The sequence below is a fragment of the Pelodiscus sinensis genome, chromosome 5, assembly GCF_052426305.1.
Source record: "Pelodiscus sinensis isolate ZL-2025 chromosome 5, ASM5242630v1, whole genome shotgun sequence".
Classification (NCBI taxonomy): Eukaryota; Metazoa; Chordata; order Testudines; family Trionychidae; genus Pelodiscus; species Pelodiscus sinensis.
In genome coordinates this window covers 94,276,992-94,298,640 of record NC_143056.1, presented here as the reverse complement: position 1 = coordinate 94,298,640, position 21,649 = coordinate 94,276,992, and the positions used below count along the sequence as shown (strand labels likewise).

The window sequence follows — 21,649 nt, the reverse complement described above, 5'->3', positions numbered from 1 at the left end:
GAGCCGACAAACAGCTGATCTGCTGTTTGTCGGCTCGCGTGCTAGTCTGGACGTTCCCCCTGTCGACATCAAAGCCCTTTGTTGGCAGCCCCGGTAAACCTCATTCCACGAGGAATAACGGGGCTGCCAACAAAGGGCTTTGATGTCGGCAGGGGAGCGTCCAGACTAGCGCGCGAGCCGACAAACAGCTGATCAGCTGTTTGTCGGCTCAGCGCGGCAGCCATGTAAATGTAAATGAAGCCACGATCATTTAAATCGCGGCTTCATTTGCCTTTGCCTATGTGTCTAATCTACATGCCTCTGCCGACAGAGGCATGTAGTCTAGACACAGCCTTGGATATAAAAGACATGTTCCTACTATCCCTCCACATGTGACCAATCCAGTTGTCCTCAGTCAGAGAATATTTTCAGCATCTCTCCCAAAGTTTTCACCTCAGACTTTTTTAAGCTTCTTTTTCCTGATTCAAATTCTGATGTGCTCCCAGATTGATTTTCTATACTCATAAGCTACGTCTACACTACGAGTTTTCTCAGCAAAAAATATGCTAATGAGGGACTCATTTGAATGAGTCATGATCTCATTTGCATATTTTCTGCCGATCTGTTTTTTCGCTTGGGATTTTGTGCAAAAACAAGTAGTGCGGACATTTTCTTTTTGCGCAAAAAACCCTTTCCCTGCAAGATCGGTAAACCTCCTTTTTTGGGGCATAAGAATCTTGCGGGAAAAGGAGTTTTTGCATAAAAAGAAAATGTCCACTCTGCTTGTTTTTGCAGAAAAACCCTAGCAAAAAAGGGATCGGCAGAAAATATGCAAATGAGATCTCAACTCATGCAAATGAGTCCCTCAGCATATTTTTTGCTGAGAAAAAAGCTTGTAGTGTAGACGTAGCCATATATTTTAGCAAATAAGATCCTTTTTACACTACCTTTCAAATTTGTTTTCCTAGTCTTTATCAAGAAGTCTCTGGTGGTTTCAGCTGCTTCAAATTGATTTTGTTGCCCTTTTCTATTCACTGCATCTTCTAGTCTTCAGATCAAGCAGTTGGATACATTATTCATTATTATTATTTTGGTAGTGCCTACAGGCATGTCAACACAGCAGGGCTAACGCTGAAATAAACTACACATCTTGAGCTGTGCCAATTGCGTAGCTTAAGTCAAAATAGTTTATTTCGGTTTTTGGTGCTGTCTACAGAGCAGGAAGTCCAAGAGACAGCACTCATCCTCTGTCTTCCCTTACTCCTCATGATATGAGGTTACGGGAGTCAGAGTAAGAAGTCATCCAGCTTGACATTATTTCAACATTATTTAAAACAATTTCTTGTAGTGCAGACATGGACTACAGTATTCCAAAATAACGCTGCTGTGTAAATATAGCCTACATGTGCTCACCTCAATTTTTGCTAGACACAGGGATACCAAGTGAGCTTGCAATATGGTCAATATAATAAGCTAGGAAAAAATTATCTTTACAGCAGAACTTTTAGAGGGTGTAAGTGGAGCAAGATAGCATTTGACAAGGTCAGAAAGGTTGCAATAGCCACTGTCTGAGGCCAGGTCTACACTACAGAGTTTTTATGTAAAGACAATTGTTTTTGCACAAAAACTGATGGAGCATCCACACCTCAAGTGCATTTTTGCACAAGTAAAATGAAAGAACGGAGGATTTTTTCAGTGTAGGTATTCCTCATTCTACAAGGAATAACTCCTTTTTGCGAAAGAGTTCTTTCGCAAAAAGGCATGTGTGGATGGGGAGGAGGGGTTTTTTTGTGCAAGAAGAGGAAAGAGGAAAAAGCACAGGTGCCCCGGTGGCCATTCTGTCCATAGCAATCACAGCTTACATGTGAGAGAGCAGTCCGGATGCTCTCTTGCACAAAAGTGCATCGCTTTTTCTATGTGCTTTTGCAGTGTGGACACTCTCTTGCATAAGAAGCCTGTAGCCTAGACATAGCCTGAGATGGTAAATCTGGGAGTCATCAGCATAGAGATGATTGTTGAAGTCATGTTTGTCATCCAGAGCCTGGGTGTAGAGGGAGAAGATGGGGCCAATGATAAATCCAGATTTGGAAATAGTGACAAGCTAGAGGTTAGTAACTAATTCCCATGGAATCCCCGTGGAAATATCTTTCCAGTTGGAACAAGTTCAGTTCATGGCTACTCTTTGTTTCCTGCCTGTTGGCCAATTGTCAGTTGAATGAGCCAATTCTTCTCTTACTCCATGACTCTATAATTTAGGTAGCTAATATGATTGCCAGCAGAAAATCCCCAAGCACAAAGATGTTCTGAACAAACATTCACACAAACTGTAAACTCAGGTAGAATTAGGACCAAATGCAACCCCACCCCCCATCCTTCTCCACTCCCTTGCACCTCAGAAAAACAAGCCCTGGGACCGGCTATGGAGATGCCCCTTGAGCACAGAGCGTTGCTCTGCAGAGATTCTAGGAAAGAGCCTGAAAGTCTGCAAGGGGAAAGAAAGGGATTTATTATTTGCAGTAGTATTACGTAATGCTTCTGCCAAGTGCTGTTGGCAGCAAAAAGGACATGATTCAATTTCCTCCTGAAAACTTAAACATTAGCTGGAGCCCCCAACCACAAACCTGGGAAACTATATATATATATATATATATATACCTCCCTAGACACACTGATAGGCAGCATTTCCTCACTCACAACTTCTGAGTCCATGGGGTTAAAACAAAGAGAACTTTACTGGGAGGAGTGTGTGTGTGTAAGGGGAGAGAGAACAGAAAAACTTGGGAAGCCAGTAATTAATACATTAACAATATCTATTAGGTGGGACTTGTTGCCCATTAATATATCTTAGCAAGAGTTCCAGCCTCAGTCCGCCTCTTGCGATTGTGAGTGACTGTGTCCTAGTCATCTTCATCCTCTCCAGCTGCCCACTCACATTTTGTTGTCCTGCATCGGTAGAGTCCAAGTCCTCAGGCATATCAGTATTGCCTGGGCTGCTCTGGAAGTTTTAATACTGATCCAGCTGATGTGATGTCACCTTTGATTGTAGGAGACCTGCACCGGAGTCCTTCAGGCTGCTGCTGCTCTCCTCAGCTACCTCAGAAGCATTGCCTGCTTTAGCACCATCTCTGTCTGCCACATTAAAGCTGCCTCTGTTTGGCTCCATCCGCTTGCTCAAAGCCACCTCGGCTCAGCTCTGTCAACTCTCTCAAAGCTGTCCACAGCCTTGAGGCCTTGTGATGAGTCTTCAAAGAGGGATCAGTGGCATAAAGGACCCTCACAGAGTCCTTGCCAGTAGGGACACACTCTCAGTAGAAAGTAGGAACCAGGCTGGCTACTTACTCATGCTTGGTCCAGACACCATTACTCATCTGTGGCTGGCCGTGACTTTTTTCAGGGTGACTCCTTATCCCAGGCACATTTTGGTGCAGTTCTCTTGTCTTTTCATTTCCCAGTAGGGATAATAGAATTGTATTGCCCCTAAACACAAAACTTAACTGTATGTGAACTGTCACATAACTGAAATGCAACTGAAGCGTGGCCCATTTAGTCATTTTCCTTTGCTCACCAACAGATGCTGGCAGAGAGGTCCCTCTTCTATGAAACCTCTGGAGTTCCAAGCAGCTCTGGATCACTCTTCTCCTTGTTTACTAACAAGTGTCAACAATTAGCTCTAAATAGGCAGAGAGAGAAAGTGTGGGATGAAAAACAAAGACATAGTAAGGCGAAGTGACTTCCTCAGTATCAATAGCAGAACTGGGAATAGAACACAAGCCTCCTGACTGTCCTTTCCCAATGCTCTATTCTGTTTGGTTTGCCGGGGTTGCTAGAGAATCCTGAAACCATAGAGACTGACTGAGCCAAAGCTCCTCAGAGCTCCAGCAAGTACCACCAGATTGTGAGTTGGAGGAGGGGGATCTAATTTGACATTTAAGCCATAACGTTATTCTAAGTTGTGATGGGGTGGACCAGGCCCTGGGGCCCCCTGCCAGAGGCCCTGTGGTCCTGCAACACCCTACCCCAGAAAGGGTCATAGACAAGTCCTCCGGGAGGCTAGAGTGGTTTGTAGAGGAACTGGCCAGTCAGGGGCCAAGAAAGCCTACCAAAGATGCTGCAAAGCAGAGCAGCACTCAGTTGCAGTCCAGATCTGAAGGAGAGAAGACCAGGGGTGACTGGCTGGCTGAGAGAGTAGAAGTCCCACAGAGAGCTCTGTGTGGACTATTATTGTGAATTATGCTGGACTGAGATAAAGCCCTGAGGTGAGGGTCAGGAAGCTGTCTCCAGGAGGGGAAGCCCTGGAGGCATCACTCTCATCTATAGTGGGGAAACAGATGGAGGGACTGTACAGAGAGCACCAAGATGGGCCTTTATTAAGTGTGGACCCTGGAAGGGGTTTTGAGTATTTCACAGAGGGGAGCGGCTTGGCTGGAAGGCGGAGTTGCCGAAGAGCCTTTTTGCTGACAGACTAAGGGAGTGTGGGCACATGCACTCGGCCAGACAGGAGGTGAGTGCCACCATGTTACATAAGTTTATATGAATTTAAAGGGCTGGGAGAAGTACCTGGATAAAGATAGTAGTGTTTGCATTTTCCTGGTGAATTACAGAAAACATCCATTGAGGAAACAAACATTACTTCAACGAAAGACAGAACTGAAATAATACCATATAATTTATGTAACTAGCCAACATAACAGAAATTGCAAATTTTACTATCAAATATGCTAATTTAAATTTACATTTAGCAAATAGTTGAACATTTGAATTAAAAATGGCTTCTTATAAGTAAAACATGACTCACGTGCTTTTAATATTCTGAGGTAGAGAACACAAGAATGTTAAAACTTAAAAAACTACAAATAGTCTAGAAGCACCTTAAAGACTAACAAAATATGTAGATGGTATCATGAGCTTTCATGGGTACAACCCACTTCTTCAGATGACTGGAGTGTAGGAAGTCCAGATCCAAGAATAAATAAGGGAAAGAAGGAAAAAAAAATGAAGGGGAAGAAGAAAAAAGAGAGAATGAGTAGATAAGCTTCAGAGAGGTAGACGAGTTAGTCTGTAACAGGAAAGACTTAAAAAACAGGAAATAGTCTAATAGCACCTTAAAGACGAAATAGTTACAAGAGGCTGATAAAAAGCATTAGTTTGCACTTGGAAAGGAAGATGACCAACACCAGATTCTACACAGACTTCTGGACTTCCTATACTCCAGTCATCTGAAGAAGTGGGTTGTGTCGATGAAAGCTCATGATACCATCTACATGTTTTGTTAGTCTTTAAGATGCTACTAGACTGTTTGTTGATTTTTATGTTTTTCCTGTTACAGACTAACTCGGCTACCCCTCTGAAGCTTTTGTAAAAGAATGCTAGGAACATGACCAAATCATTTGTTTTGAAATCTGAATAAATATTAATGGGAAATTTTCCATTAGTTTTAAGTATTACAAGTACCACCCCTTGTAATAAGGTACAGTGAATGAAGAAATGACAACATAGGATCAGGCATGGCACACTGGATGATGTGCTGGATTCACAGAAATGGTGTAAATCTCCCCTTTTTGGGCTCAGATTTTGTTATGCAAAATCATACTAAGGAGTAATACCTTCCATCACAGGTAGGCTGACTGACCTCCAGGATTCTAGTTGATGAGTCTAAAGGCATACAATCTGGTCCCAGAGAAACAGAATATTTAGCTGTTTAATTCTGTGGGGCTATGTGATACTACTGAACAATTAGAAAACATATGTTTTATCTGTTGCTCTTGTCTGGTGGAGATATCTTATTGCAGCCTTTTTGATAACAATGTTAATTGAGCCCTTGTTTTATATGGTGCAATATGCAACCACTCAAATCGGCCAACAGTAAATATGTTCTCTTTATATTTGCCCTGCAGTATTATTTCTGTGCTTTTTATAGGCTACAGATGTGAAATTAATGGTTTATAGTTTTCTAAACTGGTTCACTCTTCATACTTTGTTGGACTATTGGTACCACATTTACAGATTTCTAAACCTCCTGAAACCTCACATAAACTTGGAGGTTTGATGGCTTTCACCAACCCATGAACTCTCAATCTGCAACTCCTTTCAAACACCAGGATAAACATTCAAGTAAACTTGCTGATTTCTTAGTATCCCTTACTTCCTGCATGTCTGTTGCTCATTTTATACTGAGGTTATCAAGTACCCCAAACACATGCAGTAGCTACTGTTGAGAGTCAGCATTTCCACAATGAAGTAAGGCACATTAGCAGCCAATGCAATGCCAGGATCTTTTATTTAGGTGCAGCAGTTTTGCATCCTTCTGTTGTTGTTGTTTGTTGTTTTATAAACATTCATGGATGTGGGACAATTTGTATTCCAGGAAATATTTGAGCCAACTCTATAAACAGATAAATACAGCGAAAAGAAACAGATAACCACAGGTTCTGCAACCCTTATCCTACGTCTACACTGCCTCTTTTTTGCGGAAGAGGCAATGCAAATGAAGCACTCATTAGCAAATTCTCACACTTCATTTGCATATTCTCTTCCGATGCTTTTTGCAGAAGAGGTTTTTGTGCAAAAAAAGCAGTGCAGATGGATCCGTTTTGCACAAAAGGTTTTTTTGGGGAATAAGGGTTCTTGCAGAAAAGGTTTTTTTTGCCCAAAATGAACCCGTCTACACTGTTTTTTTGCACAAAAACTGCTTCTGCAAAAAGCATTGGAAGAGGACATGCAAATGAGAATGCAACATATGCTAATGAGCACTTCATTTGCATTTCCTCTTCCTCAAGAGGGAAGCTGTGTAGACGTATTAGTCACTTGGGCTAGCAGTTGACAATGCCAGGAGTCCTATTGAAGCCAGTTGGCCTCTGTCAGCTTATGGGTGTTGCTTAACTTAAGGGAGGCAGAACCTTGTCCTTAATGTGGTCAAGGTCAAAAATTAATTAAAAGTACTAAAGTCTTATTCTCTTTTATTGAACCAGCTATTTCTACTTTAAAAGGGGGAAAAATATAGGATTTCAGGTGAAGATCCCAGGATCCTGACTCAAAAGTAAAGGAATTTAGCAATGTAAGTGTAAAAGTAGCAGTGGGGAAAAAAGGATTGATTTATTTTGGCAACAACAATTTTCTCAAATACCTTACAATCCTTATGAAAACATTTTGGTGTTTTACAAGTAATATATATGTAATTTTTAAACTGGTAAGGCATTCCCTTGTTTTCACTTTCCCTTCCTCCCCTTTCCTAACAAACACACATTCTTTCTAAACTTAAATTATAGTTTCAGTTGAGAGTATCTGTGTTTTAAAATATCAGTTGACATTTCAAATTCCCTTTGGGAAAACAGAAGAAATGCCTCCACTCCTGTTTTTAAAAAAAGAAAGAAACAAAAAAAAAACCCCAAACCAAAACCAAAAACTTTTATCTAACTACTTTTGGGAGTCAAGAGAAATTTACTGACAATCCTTAGAATGCCATGAACTGAGACTGTATCATTATAATTTAGTTTCTTATACATATAAACAAATTAAAACAATTCAAAGAATAATTGCTGAATACCAAAGTCATTCCCAATGATGGAAGAATTGACTAGGGATTCTATTTTCTCACAACTAGATTTGAGAAACTGCTATTTCTTTAATATGTTATTCTTTAATATAAATAACAGGAGAATCAGGCCTCTGGTGTGTAACAAGAGCTATTTCTGGCTGCCATTTGCAAGATTTAGATGGATTGAGAATTACAGTATAGATGGCTACAGAGTTGAAAAATGATAAACTCCTTTCTCTTGCACATCCCTTCTCAGTGGCTGCATGTAATTGGAAACATAGACACTGAGGCACATAAACGTTAAGATTTCCAGATTCTGTAATTGTATTTTCTGTTTATTCTACTCAGTTTTCCAGATTAGAGGATGGGAGGAGGAAAGCAATAATTTAATAAACTATGGAAAAATTAACAGAGCAAGAAGAATCATATATAATCTTTGTTTTACAATTAAATTACATTAAACTTAGTCCCTAAAGTCCAAAGCATCTTTGATTTACTGTTTACTTGGCCTGATATATTTTCCAGATGGAAGATTGTGAAAGACAGGTAATATGTAAAGTTATCTTCTAATCTCGTGCCATATTATTTTGTCTGCCTTTGAAGTTCTGAAAGTAAACTGAAAATGACCTTTCATCATTGTACCTGCAGAGTATGATATAAGTATAGTTCGTAGTGATTCCTGTATATAAAGAATGGTTTCTAGGGGCTGCTTATGCTGGTCTTGATTCTTCTTAGGTGCTGAGCAAGGTTCTTCTTGATTCTTCTGCATAGTCCTGACAACAACCAACTCCAATTCATGTTGGTTGAAGTCAAACCAAATTTACATACTGTAAAACATTCATCAGATTGAAACAAATCTGTTTTGGGTTAGGCATAACATGTTGTTCCACTCTAAACATTTTGTTTTGGGTATTTTCAAAAGCCTAGATTCCCAAAGCAACAGCAGCATGTCAACAGGGATATCTGAAAGACTGTACTGCAAAGAGCTAGGCAAAAGTTTGATGTCTTCTGATTAGTAATCAGAATTGTTTATATGAACAAAACATGGTAAGAATAGTCCTGCAGGAATTTGTAGGTAGACTAAATAGTCTCTTTGTAGGTAGACTAAATAGTCTAAATAGACTTTCCCTTTGAAATGCCCCCAGGTTTTTAATTATAAAACTAGCTCAACAGCAAAATATTTATTTTGATGCTCACCCCAAAGTTTAATAAAACTAAGCAACAGAGAATGGAAGGAAGTGATCTATAATCTATCCTATTCCACCAAGCATACAATTCAAGGTTTTCAGCCTTAAAACAACAAAACAACAACAACAACAACAACAACAAAATCCCTCTTTTCTTAAAATTACAGTAAAATAGGTAATATAAAGAAAATGAAATAAATCTCCATGAAAGAACTGAATGTGAAAACTCCTGTAGGTCAGATAAAGATGTCTGGAGATCACTGGGAAACCTCTATTGTATTCCTTGCTTGTTTTGCTCTTTGTTTTATCATCATAATTTTAGCATGGTCTTGCTCTATCTATACATCCATCCATCTAGACAACTATAGGGCTCTCATTACCATAGTATGTGAATCCTCATAAAAGGTACCTTTCTGATATCACTTCAGAATCTTGTATTTATCCACTGGGCAGGTGCAACATCTAAAAACAATGGCAATAATCTTCAGCCATGATGTGGATGGTTCTTACTTACGACACAGATGGTTTTAGTGTCCTTTGCCCATTCTGTTCTTAGGTTGTGCTTGGGACTGTGAAGTAAAATGCCATCTTCAATGCTCTTTTTCCTCTCTTCTGGGAACTGGATCAACACCAGCAAATCATTTTCTAAGCAGCTGTCCAATAGTGATAACTTTGCAGTCACTACTGAGCTGGGTGGACATAAGAACATAAAAACATAAGAACAGCCGTACTGGGTCAGACCAAAGGTCCATCTAGGCCAGTAGCCTGTCTGCCGACAGTGCCCAGCACCAGGTGCCCCAGAGGGAGTGGACCAAAGACAATGATCAAGCGATTTGTCTCCTGTCATCCTTCTCCAGCCTCCGACAAAGAGAGGCCAGGGACACATCTGATTTTATTTGAAAGCTACTCTGCATCCAAGGAATGCGCCCGTTATTTCGAAATATTTTTTGAAATAACAGAAACACTATTTCTCCATCCTTGTAAACCTTGTTGCATGAGGGTTAAGGGATGGCTCAAAATAGTGCTTTGTTTCGAAATTTGGTGTCGCGTAGATGTGCCAAATTTTGATATAGCCTATTTCAAAATAAAATTGAAATAAAAATACACAATTTGCTTAGCACAAATTGCGTATTTTATTTTGAGTTTCGGGTGCTGTGTAGATGCATCCTAGGAAATTATTTTGAAATAACTTATTTCGAAATAATAACTCCCCAAAAAAGTGTTTTGAAATAGCATGTCCATACTCTAGGGAAGCCTTGAAATTAGTCCGAGGCAGGCTCCCTTAATGTGGATGTGCTACCTTGACTTACAGCCCCAGGAAGCACAGGGGAGTCATTTCTTGGAATGGCTCTGGAGACTAGTTATTTCAAAATAGCAGCAGCGGAGCATCTACACTTCTGCTATTTTGAAATAACTATTCTAAAATAAGCGTTATTCCTTGTGGAGAGCAGAAGTTATTATTTTGAAATAATAGGCTTCGTTGTGAGGACGCTACACTTGTTATTTCAAAATAAGGGGAGTTATTTCAAAATAACTCCCTAAAATAACTCCCTAGTGTAGACCAGGGTGTGGCGACCGCTCTACAGTTTGTCATGTCAGCAATACCACATACACATATGTTTGTTCTAGCTTAGTAAGAAAATTTGAAATGTGTATCAGTATAGATACCATAAAAAGGTATTTGAAAATTTATACTATGTAATGTGCAAAATGTTTATTCAAGAGATTTTGATTCAGAGTATTGGGAAGCCATCATTATTGTTACTGTTATAAAATGTAATCACTTTCAGTACTAGAAATAAAGTAGTAAGGTATAATTTTAGTCTAGTATACAAGGAGTTAAGCAGATAGCTTCTGATAAAGCCTGCAGCTTAACTGTAATTGAACTGTAAATTAACTGTGTTAAAACAATATTTTTGTTTTTGCAGACTTTTTTTTTATTATTATTACTGCTGTCAAACAAACTAAGTCAGCTTTTTGAACTTATCTGGCAGGCTGCCATAGTGACATACGCATAGATTTTCCAGCTCGTATTCATTACAGAGATCCAATAAATCCCCCAATGCACACTAGAAGATTAAAGAAACATCTGAATGAGTATTTCCATTTTAAAAGGATGCCTGTGCAACACGTCACAATGCAGCCGTCTGTTCCCTTTACAATGAAATTACTCTAAATTTTTTGTTTTGTAAAAATGACTTGAAATTTGTAGAACTGTTTCAAGGACTTTTTCATTGTCAAAGAATCCAAGCTGTATCTTTCAGGAATACATGCAAACCTCGAGTTCCTATTACTATCACACCTTCCCACTAGTTCCTCTACGTTGTTCTTCACAACTAGTCCCTCTACGTTGTTCTTCACCTTCGTTGCCCTGCAAATTTCTCAGTGTAGGTGACTTCTGTGTACATAGACTTCAATGGGATTCTGATAAGGCAACGGGCTCCACCTATGTCAAGTCAGTTGCAAGATCAGGATCTTAGGTTGTAATAACTTTGAAGACAGAGTCTGTTTTATTCTAAGTTTATACAGCCTGCAGCATAATGAAACCCTCCTCAATTTAGGTGGCTCTGGGTATGTGTATAATACAAACAATAATTAATAATAGTCATCAGCAGTCTAATTTCAGTTCCTGAAGGTGAAAGAAATACGTATAATAAGGAAACAGCATTAACATTGCAAATTAGATTAGATTCATACATTTCCTTTAATTTTAATAATCTAAGGGCATATCTACACAGTAGGGCAAAAGTTGAATTAAGCTACGCAACTTGAGCTACATTAATTGCATAGCTTACGTCAAAATAGCTGAATTCATTTTGTGGTGCTGTCTACACAGCAGGAAGTCGAAAGAAGAACACTCTTCCTTCGACTTGCCTAACTCCTTGTGAAATGAGGGTTACAGGAGTCAGAGTAAGAAGTCCTCCAGCTCGACATTATTTCAAAATAACGGCTTGCAGTTTAGGAACACACTTTATTTCGAAATAACGTCAGTTTTTCTGAAATAATGCTGCTGTGTAGACATAGCCTAAGATACTATTTTAAAGTTAAGACAATTTGAGGCCTGATTCAAAGATGCATTTTAATTTGGTGCCTGACTGAAGACTGTAAAAAGGTTCACTGATTTTTATAAATATGATGCATAGACTATCAGTTGGTGGAAACGTGTTTAGCTCCACTGACTTCAATAAGTCAGTTCTAATGAGACTTCTTTAATGCACCAGTGCTGATTTATTCCAGCTGTGGGCCTAACCCGCACTGTGATTTTGAGCTTGACGTCAGTTGTTTAACCCCTTTGGTGCTCTAAAAATGATCAATAACAGCCGGAGTCATGTTGCTTTCCATGGGTGCGTGTTTTCCTTGTCACATATCATCTACTATATAGCCACAGCTCTGCCACAGTTTCAAAATATTTTGTCATATTTACTCACATAATCTCTGCTGTTCCCTCACCTTGTTGCAGCTACATCTCCTTTTGTTTGTGCCAGGGAAAAAATTTCAGTCTCTTTCTCCATTCTACTCTTTTATTGCAGTTTTCGTTTGTACATTGCAACAGCTCCAGTCCTGATACATAAGGGAAAAAACGACAGAGAAAAACTGCAAAAGAGAACAGTGCTGGAAAAGGCACAGTGGGACGTCTCCTCAAAAGGCAGTTAAATAAATCATGAAAGAGAACAGGGTGGAATCATGCTAAGTACTCATTGACAAGTGCTGAATGCTCACTACCCCTGTTGGGTTCCACAGAAGTGGAGTGTGCTCACCACTGTGCAAGGCTGTTCACCAGATTCTACCTTCACGGTTACAAAATGCACAGTCCTGAGCAGTGTTGTCTGTAAGCTGTGTGCTTGGGTGGCCACCCAGGAGTGATTCAAATGCTGCCAGCTGAGTAGCAGAGTGCCTGCAGCCACCACGGCCGGCAGTATGTGTTTCTACTAGTAGTGCACATCTGCTCATATTTTGGGGAACTTAACACAATTTATTCCTCTCATAGGTGGAAAAAGTTAGAGGGAACATTGGCCCTGCACCTTTGCCCAGGCAAAAATCCTCAATGACTTACAATTGTGGTAGTGCCTAGGAGCCCCAGTCAGGACTCTGTGTGCGACATGCTACTGACACAGAACTAAAAGATGCTTCCTGCCTCAAAGAGTCTACCATCTAAGTATGAGGCAAGAGATGATAATGGGTAAGGAACAATGACACAATAAAGGCAGCAGAATCAAAGTTTAAAATACTATTCAAGGGTTTCTCATCTTGGTTTGAGCCAAACCAATGTTCATTACTAGCTGCTGCTATTATTATCGCCATCATTATTACACTATTACAGAAACTCCAGATTTCAAATTCTCATACTTTATGCTTTTTTAAAGTACCTTCTAACATGGCCCAGGAGAGTTAATGCCTGAATATGTCATATACTGCAGTGCATGTTCTAAAATATATAAAAATCAGCTAGTAAAAAACCAAACAAACCCTAAATAAAGAACAGATGTGACATGTATAACTAGTATTTAACAAGGACACATTTGGATGAATGTATTATGGCTGAAGACTGTCATTAAAACCTGGCAATCAGAGTTGTCAACATGTTCCTCTAGTGAATGCCCAAAACTTGTTGACAATGCCTTTTGGCTAAGGTGACTCCTAGGTTTATAACTTCCTATGTAAAATCCATTATGTAATTAATTGGAATAGTGTTTCTTTTTATGAAATTACAAATGTTCCCAAATCTTCAAGAAAGCAAACATTGGGTTAGTGTTGCTCTCATATCAGTGGTGTAAACAAGGAATAATGCCCATTGTCTTCAATAAGGGATTTGCATTGATTTTACAGGATAAGGTGAAATTTGATACTGTTATATCTAATACAACCCCCCAAACTAACAAACCCAAGCCAAACAAACCCCAAACTAACAAACCCGAAACAAACAACATTTGCTAAAGCTTTCCTTGGGGTGTGAAAAGAACTTGCAGTTTATTTCACATCTTGGATGTGGTGGCATCCTTAGTCTTACATGAGAGGAAATATAAAACTACCAAGTGCCAGATTCTGATTTCAGGAATACGAGGGGTCTTGGAGATGAAGTTATGGAACCATCCCTACTAACTTAGGCCATTGGTTCTGCATGTGGCCCAAGGCAGTGTTTCCCAAATGGTGTTCTGTGGAACCCTGGGGTTTCGCAAAGTGAAAATAAGGGTTCTGCGAGAAAATTCCATTACAATAGCGTTTTATGATTTAAAAATAATTAATATTTAAGCATTTATGAATTTGATTGAAAACAATCTTTGTTTATGTTTGCCACGATAAGTGTCCCTGTGGAATGCCAGCTTAACCAGAGAGTGGGGATGATGATGTCACTACTCAGCTGCACGCACAGTCAGTCAGTGGTGCAATCACTTGTTATATACCACCATAAATCCCTGTACTCACTCTCAGGGAGTCTTACAAAGTTAGCTATCATATATCGCTCGCCGGTGAAGTGCACACAATTGGGGAATCACTCATAAAACCATGGGCAAAAGATACTGTAATGTGTACGTTGGATGAGGAGTCTTGTAAAAAAGTTGAGGCTGTGCTGCTATCAAACAATACTGTCGTGTCTTATTCACAATCTTGCTGCTGTCATCGAGAAGGAGCTTATTTTTGGCTGCATTTATGTGACACATGTTCATTACAATTAGATGAGTCCTCTGATGTTGTGGGTCTTCCAATTTTGCTTGTATTTGTCCGTTATGATTTTGATAAATCTATTGAAGAAGACTTGCTTTTAAGCAAATTTTTGCAAACCAATATGACCGGTGAGAATATATTCAATTAGCATTTGTTTATTATTACCCTTACTTATTTGTGGTCTACTTTTTCAGCTCCATATCTAAGACTGTTTTTAGGGGTTCCACAAAATTATTTTGAGTTTAAAAGGGTTCTGTAGCCTAATAAAATTGGGAAACACTGGCCTAAGCTACCCCAGACTAACACGGCTACATCTCTACCACTGGCCTAAGGTAATGGAGAGTAAAAGTAATTGCTAGTTGAGAGCTGTGTCAAAGGAGTCGATGGTGTCATTTGAGTTCCTTCTGAAGGAGAATCTGTGTCAGAATCAACCATCACAGGGCATGTTGATCGACAGAGCAGATAAGAATTGAATTGAATGAATAGTACAATACTTTCTGACTGCTGATTAAGGTATTTCAGGTAAGGGCTGGGGCACATTGGCACTACCTGACTATGTTGCGCAGTACTTTTCATGTAGCTTAACATTATTTTACTCACCAGTGTGCTTATCAATCTAGTATTTTTAATGCACTCTTAAATAAAAATGTAAAATAGTAAAAATAACCAGGTATAAGTAAGAAGTTTACCAATTGTCTCTCATACCTGCTTTCACATTCACATCTTGTATGGAGAGGTTTTTCTTTTCTTTTTTCTTCTACTGCTCATTTTGTAATAATTTCCAAAGAAGCTTATCCTGGAGGCAAGAAATCTTGAACTTTCTGATTGATGGAATAGACCTGCTTACAGATCTTTATTTTTTCCTGTTCTTTAATCTACAAGAACCTTAAAACAAAAACATTGCAGGCGATGATCTAGAGAACTAGATTTCATCAAACTTTTGGCTGAACATCAAAAGGATGTTTTAGATTCAGCTCTGACTTGGGAAAGTTTGAGACACAACTATTAATTTTCACTATGAAAGTAACAAAGTCCTGGAGGACTGTTCTTACTTTGTAAATGATCATGTCTTTCCATGATGTCATGCTTTTGTTCCTGCACACAGTTGTGATTAATTCTGATTACTGCTTTTTCAACAAACTTCTATTTGGCTCTTGCAGCATATGATATAAAATAGTCCAAGTAAAATATCTATAGTCAAAATCTGACAAGTTTTGGAGATCATCTTTTACTCAACAATATTCTTAATGGTAAAATTGCAACACCTGCAAAAGTTGTGGGTTATGTATCAGTGAGACAGTAACAAAGTTGTGTTCAGAAACAAATAATTGTAGCTCCTCTAAAAAAAATCAAAGAAGGCAAGTCTCCTTTTAATGTTTTTTAGTGGAATTTGCTATGTGAAGGGTAACCTGGTCTCAATAATTTCATACGCAACTGAAAACTATCAGAAGTAGTTTTAGTTCTTAACAATAATTTTTAAAATGTCATGTTTAATCATTAATATTATAACACGAGCAATTAAAGAAAATATGGACACGCCTGTAAGTCTTCTGCCAGGGGGAGCCAACAGCAACCCGGGCCAGGTTCAATACATAGGAAATCCACCCTATCCATACAATACACAGCTTGCTTGAGCCTCCCACCTAGTTACCTGGGAAATTCACACAGCACCCCTGGGTGCCTCTGAGAGGCAATGCTTCCCCACTCACAAGCACAGAGTCTGAATGTAGAAAAGAATTTTTTAATAAAAGAGAAGGAAGAAACTTGGCATTAATTTGGGAAAACACCACAAACAGAGTTCATAAACAAAAACTACGAGTAGAAGTCCCACCCCAAGTAGGTTGGGCAATATGCTTTTCCTTTCAGGTTCTTAAGTCCAGCCATTTAAGGGAGCATCTACACTGTGCCCATAGCTTTAAATAAGACACACAATTTGGTCTATGCAAATTGCGTAGCTTATTTCGAGTCAATTTTGAAATTTGGCACTGTCTACACAGCACTTATTTTGAAATAAATCACTATTCCAAAATGTCCCTTACTCCTTGTGGAATGAGGTTTACAGGGACGTTGGAATAGCAAGCCTGTTATATTTCAAAATAACGGATGCACTCAAAAGATGCAGAATAGCTATTTTGGGATACCTCTGTTATCCCAAAATAGCACAGCAGTGTAGACGTAGCCTAAATGTCTAGAGCCCCGCATAGATACAAAACTTTTTATCTGCATCTGTATCCACAAAATGAATCACGGATATCAACACTGACATCCATCGGTGTGGATACTAGGACTTGAACAGGGTTCAGAAAGGAGCTAGATAGATTCATGCAGGTTAGGTCCATCAATGGCTATTACCCAGGATGGTAATAGCCTCTGTTTGTCTGGAAATGGATGACAGGAGAGGGATCACGTGAAGATTACCTTTTGTGTTCCTTCCCTCTTGCATATCTGGTATTGGCTACTGTCGGCAGACAGGATACTGGGCTAGATGGACCGTTGGTCTGACCCAGTATGGCTGTTCTTATGTTAAAGAAGATAGCTGCAAAAATGAGACATTGATAACCATATTCACATCTCCAAAGGTGGATATCTGCGGATATAAAGCAGATATCCATGGATTTGGAGGACGCTATAAATGTATCCTTCACATGCCCAACCCTTCGTTGAACTCCACTCACAGTTGCTGTCCTTAGTCAGGGCAGACCCAGGGTATGTCTACACTACAAAGTTAGTTCGAACTAACGGACGTTAGTTCGAACTAACTTTAATAGGTGCTACACTAGCGCTCCGCTAGTTTGAATTTGAATCGAACTAGCGGAGCGCTTAGTTCGAACTAGGTAAACCTCATTTTACGAGGATTAAGCCTAGTTCGAACTAGCTAGTTCGAATTAAGGGGTGTGTAGCCCCTTAATTCGAACTAGTGGGAGGCTAGCCCTCCCCAGGTTTCCCTGGTGGCCACTCTGGCCAACACCAGGGAAACTCTATGCCCCCCTCCCGGCCCCGGATCCCTTAAAGGGGCACAGGCTGGCTACGGTGCCCGTGCCAGGTGCAAGCCTGCCAGCACCCAGCCAGCAGACCCTGCACCTGGCACGGCACAGAGCCACCCACCCGATGTCCCCCAGCCCACCCCCTCTTCCCGGGACCAGGCTGGCGGCTCCCGGGAGCTTGCCCGGGACCGCAAGAGGTGGGCACCTTCCTGGGCTAGTGCGGACATCGTGGACCTCGTCCACGATCTCCGCACTAGGCACAGGAAAGTGGCCGTCTAGGGCAGGAGAGCTGCCAGCCTGGCCACCCAGGAGCAGATGTGCATGAAAATCAAGGGGGTCCACTGAGACCCCCGACCCTGAGCCCTGAGCTTACAATGGCCGTCCTGGGTCAGACCAAAGGTCCATCTAGCCCAGTAGCCTGTCTGCCGACAGCGGCCAACCCTAGGGACCCGGGAGGGGATGGACCGAAGACAGTGACCAAGCCATTTGTCTCATGCCATCCCTCTCCAGCCTTCCACAAACTTTGGGCAGGGACACCACTCCTACCCCCTGGCTAAGACTACTCCATGGACCCAACCTCCATGACTTGATCTCACTTCCCTTTAAACTCTGTTCCAGTTCTAGCCTTCACAGCCTCCTGCAGCAAGGAGTTCCGCAGGTTAACTATTTGCTTTGTGAAGAACAACTTTCTCTTACTAGTTTGAAGCCTGCTACCCATTCCTTTCCTTTGGTGTCCTCTAGTCCTTCTTTATGGGAACTCTTGAAGAACTTTTCTGAATGCACCCTCTCCACCCAAACCCTGCTTTTAGAGACCTCTATCCTGTCCCCCCTCCGTCTCCTCTTTTCTAAGCTGAACAGTCCCAGTCTCTGTAGCCTCTCTTCATCTGGGACCTGTTCCCAACCCCTGATCATGTTAGTTGCCCTCCCCTCTCCCAGCCTTTCTTTTCCCCTCTCCCACCTCCTTTTCCCAGTCTCCCCCAGTTTTGTTCAATAAAGACAGAGTCAATGTTGGAAGAAACGTTATCTTTATTTTGTACATCAATAAGAAGAGGGGCTAGGAAAGGGTAAGTGGAAGGAGGTGAGGGAGGAATGGGGTACGAGCCCCCAATGGGAAGGACTGGGCTGGCTCTGCAGGCTTCTGGGGGTGGAAGCTCTCCTGCAGCCCCCCAATTGCTCCCTCTCCCCAGATGGCAGCCTGCGGCAAGTGCAGCCGGGCTGATGTCCGAGTGCTGTGATGTGCCGAGTGTGGGCACTCCAGGCACTCCAAGCCAGGTCTGCTTTGCAAGCGGGGCACCCCTTAAACCTGTCTGTCCGGGGTGGGGGTTGGGACCCTTTAAGCGCAGCCCTCGGCTAGCCTGAGACAGCATCTCCATGCTCTAAGTCCTCCTCTTATGCCCTGCCGGCACTGCTTCCGGCCATCCTTAAGCCCTGTTCAGAGTCCACTCAATGTGGACTTGCTAGTTCGAATTAGCAAAACGCTAATTCGAACTAGTTTTTAGTTCTAGACGCGTTAGTTCGAATTAGCTTAGTTCAAATTAACTAATTCGAACTAAGTTAGTTCGAACTAGCGCTGTAGTGTAGACGTACCCCCAGAGTTCAGAGGTGCATCCGCAGAGTTCACCTCCCATCCTGAGTGGGGGGGAGGTTAGGAGGCATCTTACTCTCTCTGCTGGTCACTTGCCATCCACCTGCTCACTGCTTTCTGCCACTGCCGTACTGGCCATTTATCCATTTGTCTCACCTCTGCCACCATCCTGCTGGCCGCTTATTATGCCTCTCCACTGGCGCTCAGTCACTGTCCTCTGCCATCCACTTCTTGGCTGCGACTTCCTCCCATCAGTCTGAAATGATTCATCTCCCAGAGATTTTAACTCTTAGCAAGCAGGGTAGAAGAGACACAACTCCAATACAATTAGCATAAGAAAAGAGGCACTTAATGATACTTATTTGGCTCTGTTCTTTGAACAGTGGTGGTGGGGAGAGGGAAACAGGTCAAACCGGTTCAGAGAGGGCAGGTCATATAACCTTCTGACCAAAATAACCTTTCCTCACCTTTCTGTTTCATAGGGATCTGAGGCTACATCTACACTGCAATGATATTTCGGGATACCAGAGTATCCTGAAATAGCTATCCTGCGTCTTCACAGCAAACCTGTTATTTTGAAATATAACAGGCTTGCTAGTCCGACATTCCTGTAAACCTCATTCCACGAGTTGTAAGGGATGTTTTGGAATAGCTGGTTATTTTGAAATTTGGCACTGTGTAGACAGCGCCAAATTACAAAGTAAGCTATTTTGAAATAAGACCGAAATAAGATATGCAATTTGTATAGCTTTAATTGCGTATCTTATTTTGAGCTACGGTACAGTGGAGATGCACCCTGAAAGTTGAGCCCCTGCATCAAAAGGATTTTTCTGCTAAGTACGAACCTTTTCATTTGGAACAATTTAGCACAGTCCTACTTTTCTGAGTGCCCAGAAAATTACAAACATTGGTAACCATATTTTAGTTAACCCCGCATTTAATGCAAACATAGCTAGTGTTGTGAGACAAATTAAGTTGGTTACAGTGAGCAAAATACTACTCGATCTGCTGAATATCTAAAAAATCTAAGCAATATAGGAGCATACTGTATTTACATAGACATACCCAGAGTGCATCTTCACAGCACCAAATTTTGAAATAATGAGGGTTACCGGGATGCCAAAATAGTGCACCTGTTATTTTGAAAAATATTTTGAAATAACGGGTGGCTTGTGAAGATGCAGGGTATCTATTTTAGGATACCTCCAGTATCCTGAAATAGCCGTGTAGTGTAGACATACACCCAGGGTCTCTCCCCACTTCCAGCTAGCTGCAAGAGACACATTCCTTCAAATCCTGCTTACACATCCAACTCCTGAGCTGTACTTTGACTGGTACAATGTATTCTAAGCCAGTTCTCTGGCCGGCATAAATCAGAGTAGCTCTATTAACCTCTGTTCTTACTGACTTCATTGGAGCTATGACAGCTTTTACCTGTGGACGATCTGGTTCTCTGGCTCTAATTTGTACCTTATTGGGTATTGATTTCTACATTAGTATTGAGACTAGAATGTTGATCCTCATGTTAGGGTTCCTGAGTCTGTGGAATTATATTATTCAGAATCTCATTGGTGTTTAATGTTGGTGGTTCATGATGCATTTAATATGTCGGGCTTCTAGAGTTTAATTTGAAACTCGCAGATTTCTGTGACTTCTTTCAGCCCCACTGGAAAATAATGCATAATTGGTGAGTAGTACTGGTGATTGTTGCATTACTTGTATAAATAATGGTGGTAGCAAAAGAAGTCACATTTCTTTACATTCGTGAGCCGATACTGTTGTACTACTTGAAATGAAACACCGTGGTCCAAAGAGTAAAAGCTTTTAGCATGAACTGAAACTGTCAAAAATTTAACAGCTTTAAACTGGGTTGGATTTGGTACACAGAGACTTCAGCCTGCTTAGTAACATTGCAAATACTGTAGATGGTGTCATGAGCTTTCTTGGGCACAGCCCACATTATTTGTTGTTTTTAAAGTTTTTCCTGTGACACACTAAGTTGGCTACCCCTCTGAAATTATTGCAAATACCGTTACCCATATTTTTCACTATTTTTTAAATATAGAGAAAAAGAATGAAAAGCAGCTAAAGCATTTGAAATGTAAAGCATTAAGCAAATCTTTCATTTGAACAACATCCTTGTTCCGTTTTGCTATAGAGAATTTTAATAAGGAAGAACTTTTTGTTTGACAAATTTTTAGAGGGTATTAAAATTATAACAACTGTCCATTTTGGGGAAAAGAGAAGTGAGTTAGGATACTGTTTTTAAAATCTTAATCCCTCGTAAAAGAGCGAACGAAACAAAATCACACAGAAAAGGAGAAAAACCTCTAATGTTGGCTCTCCTTACTTGCAACTTCAGGGTAAGTCTACACTACAGTGATCTATTGCAAAAAGGTACACAAATTGCGCTATGCAATTTGCATACCTTTTTCCAATCATTTTTTCAGAAGAAGCTTTTCTGAAATATGGCCTGTCTACACTGGGCCAAATTTCGGAAAAGACTCCTCTTTTGGAAGACCCCTTCTTCCTTGTAGGAGGAAAACAGGGCTTCTGAAAGAGCATGTTTGCTCTTCCACAAAAAAAAAAAAAAAAAGCGGAAGAGCAGATGTGTTCTCTGGACGTGGCAGAGTTTTTCCAGGATACCTTCCAGTATCTTGGAAAAACCCTGTAGTATAGACATAGCCTCAGTGTTGGAAAAGTACAGGCACAGAAC

General features: G+C 40.7%; 1 long non-coding RNA gene across 1 annotated transcript; it reads right to left on the bottom strand.

Moving 5' to 3' along the window:
• Window positions 1-1,262: 1,262 nt before the first annotated feature.
• On the bottom strand, window positions 1,263-16,185 carry LOC149524349 (uncharacterized). The gene is made up of 4 exons (XR_016349684.1): window positions 15,070-16,185; window positions 12,151-12,261; window positions 9,215-9,389; window positions 1,263-3,649 (listed from the first exon to the last, which is right to left on the bottom strand). It is a non-coding gene; the product is annotated as an uncharacterized LOC149524349 (long non-coding RNA).
• Window positions 16,186-21,649: the final 5,464 nt, after the last annotated feature.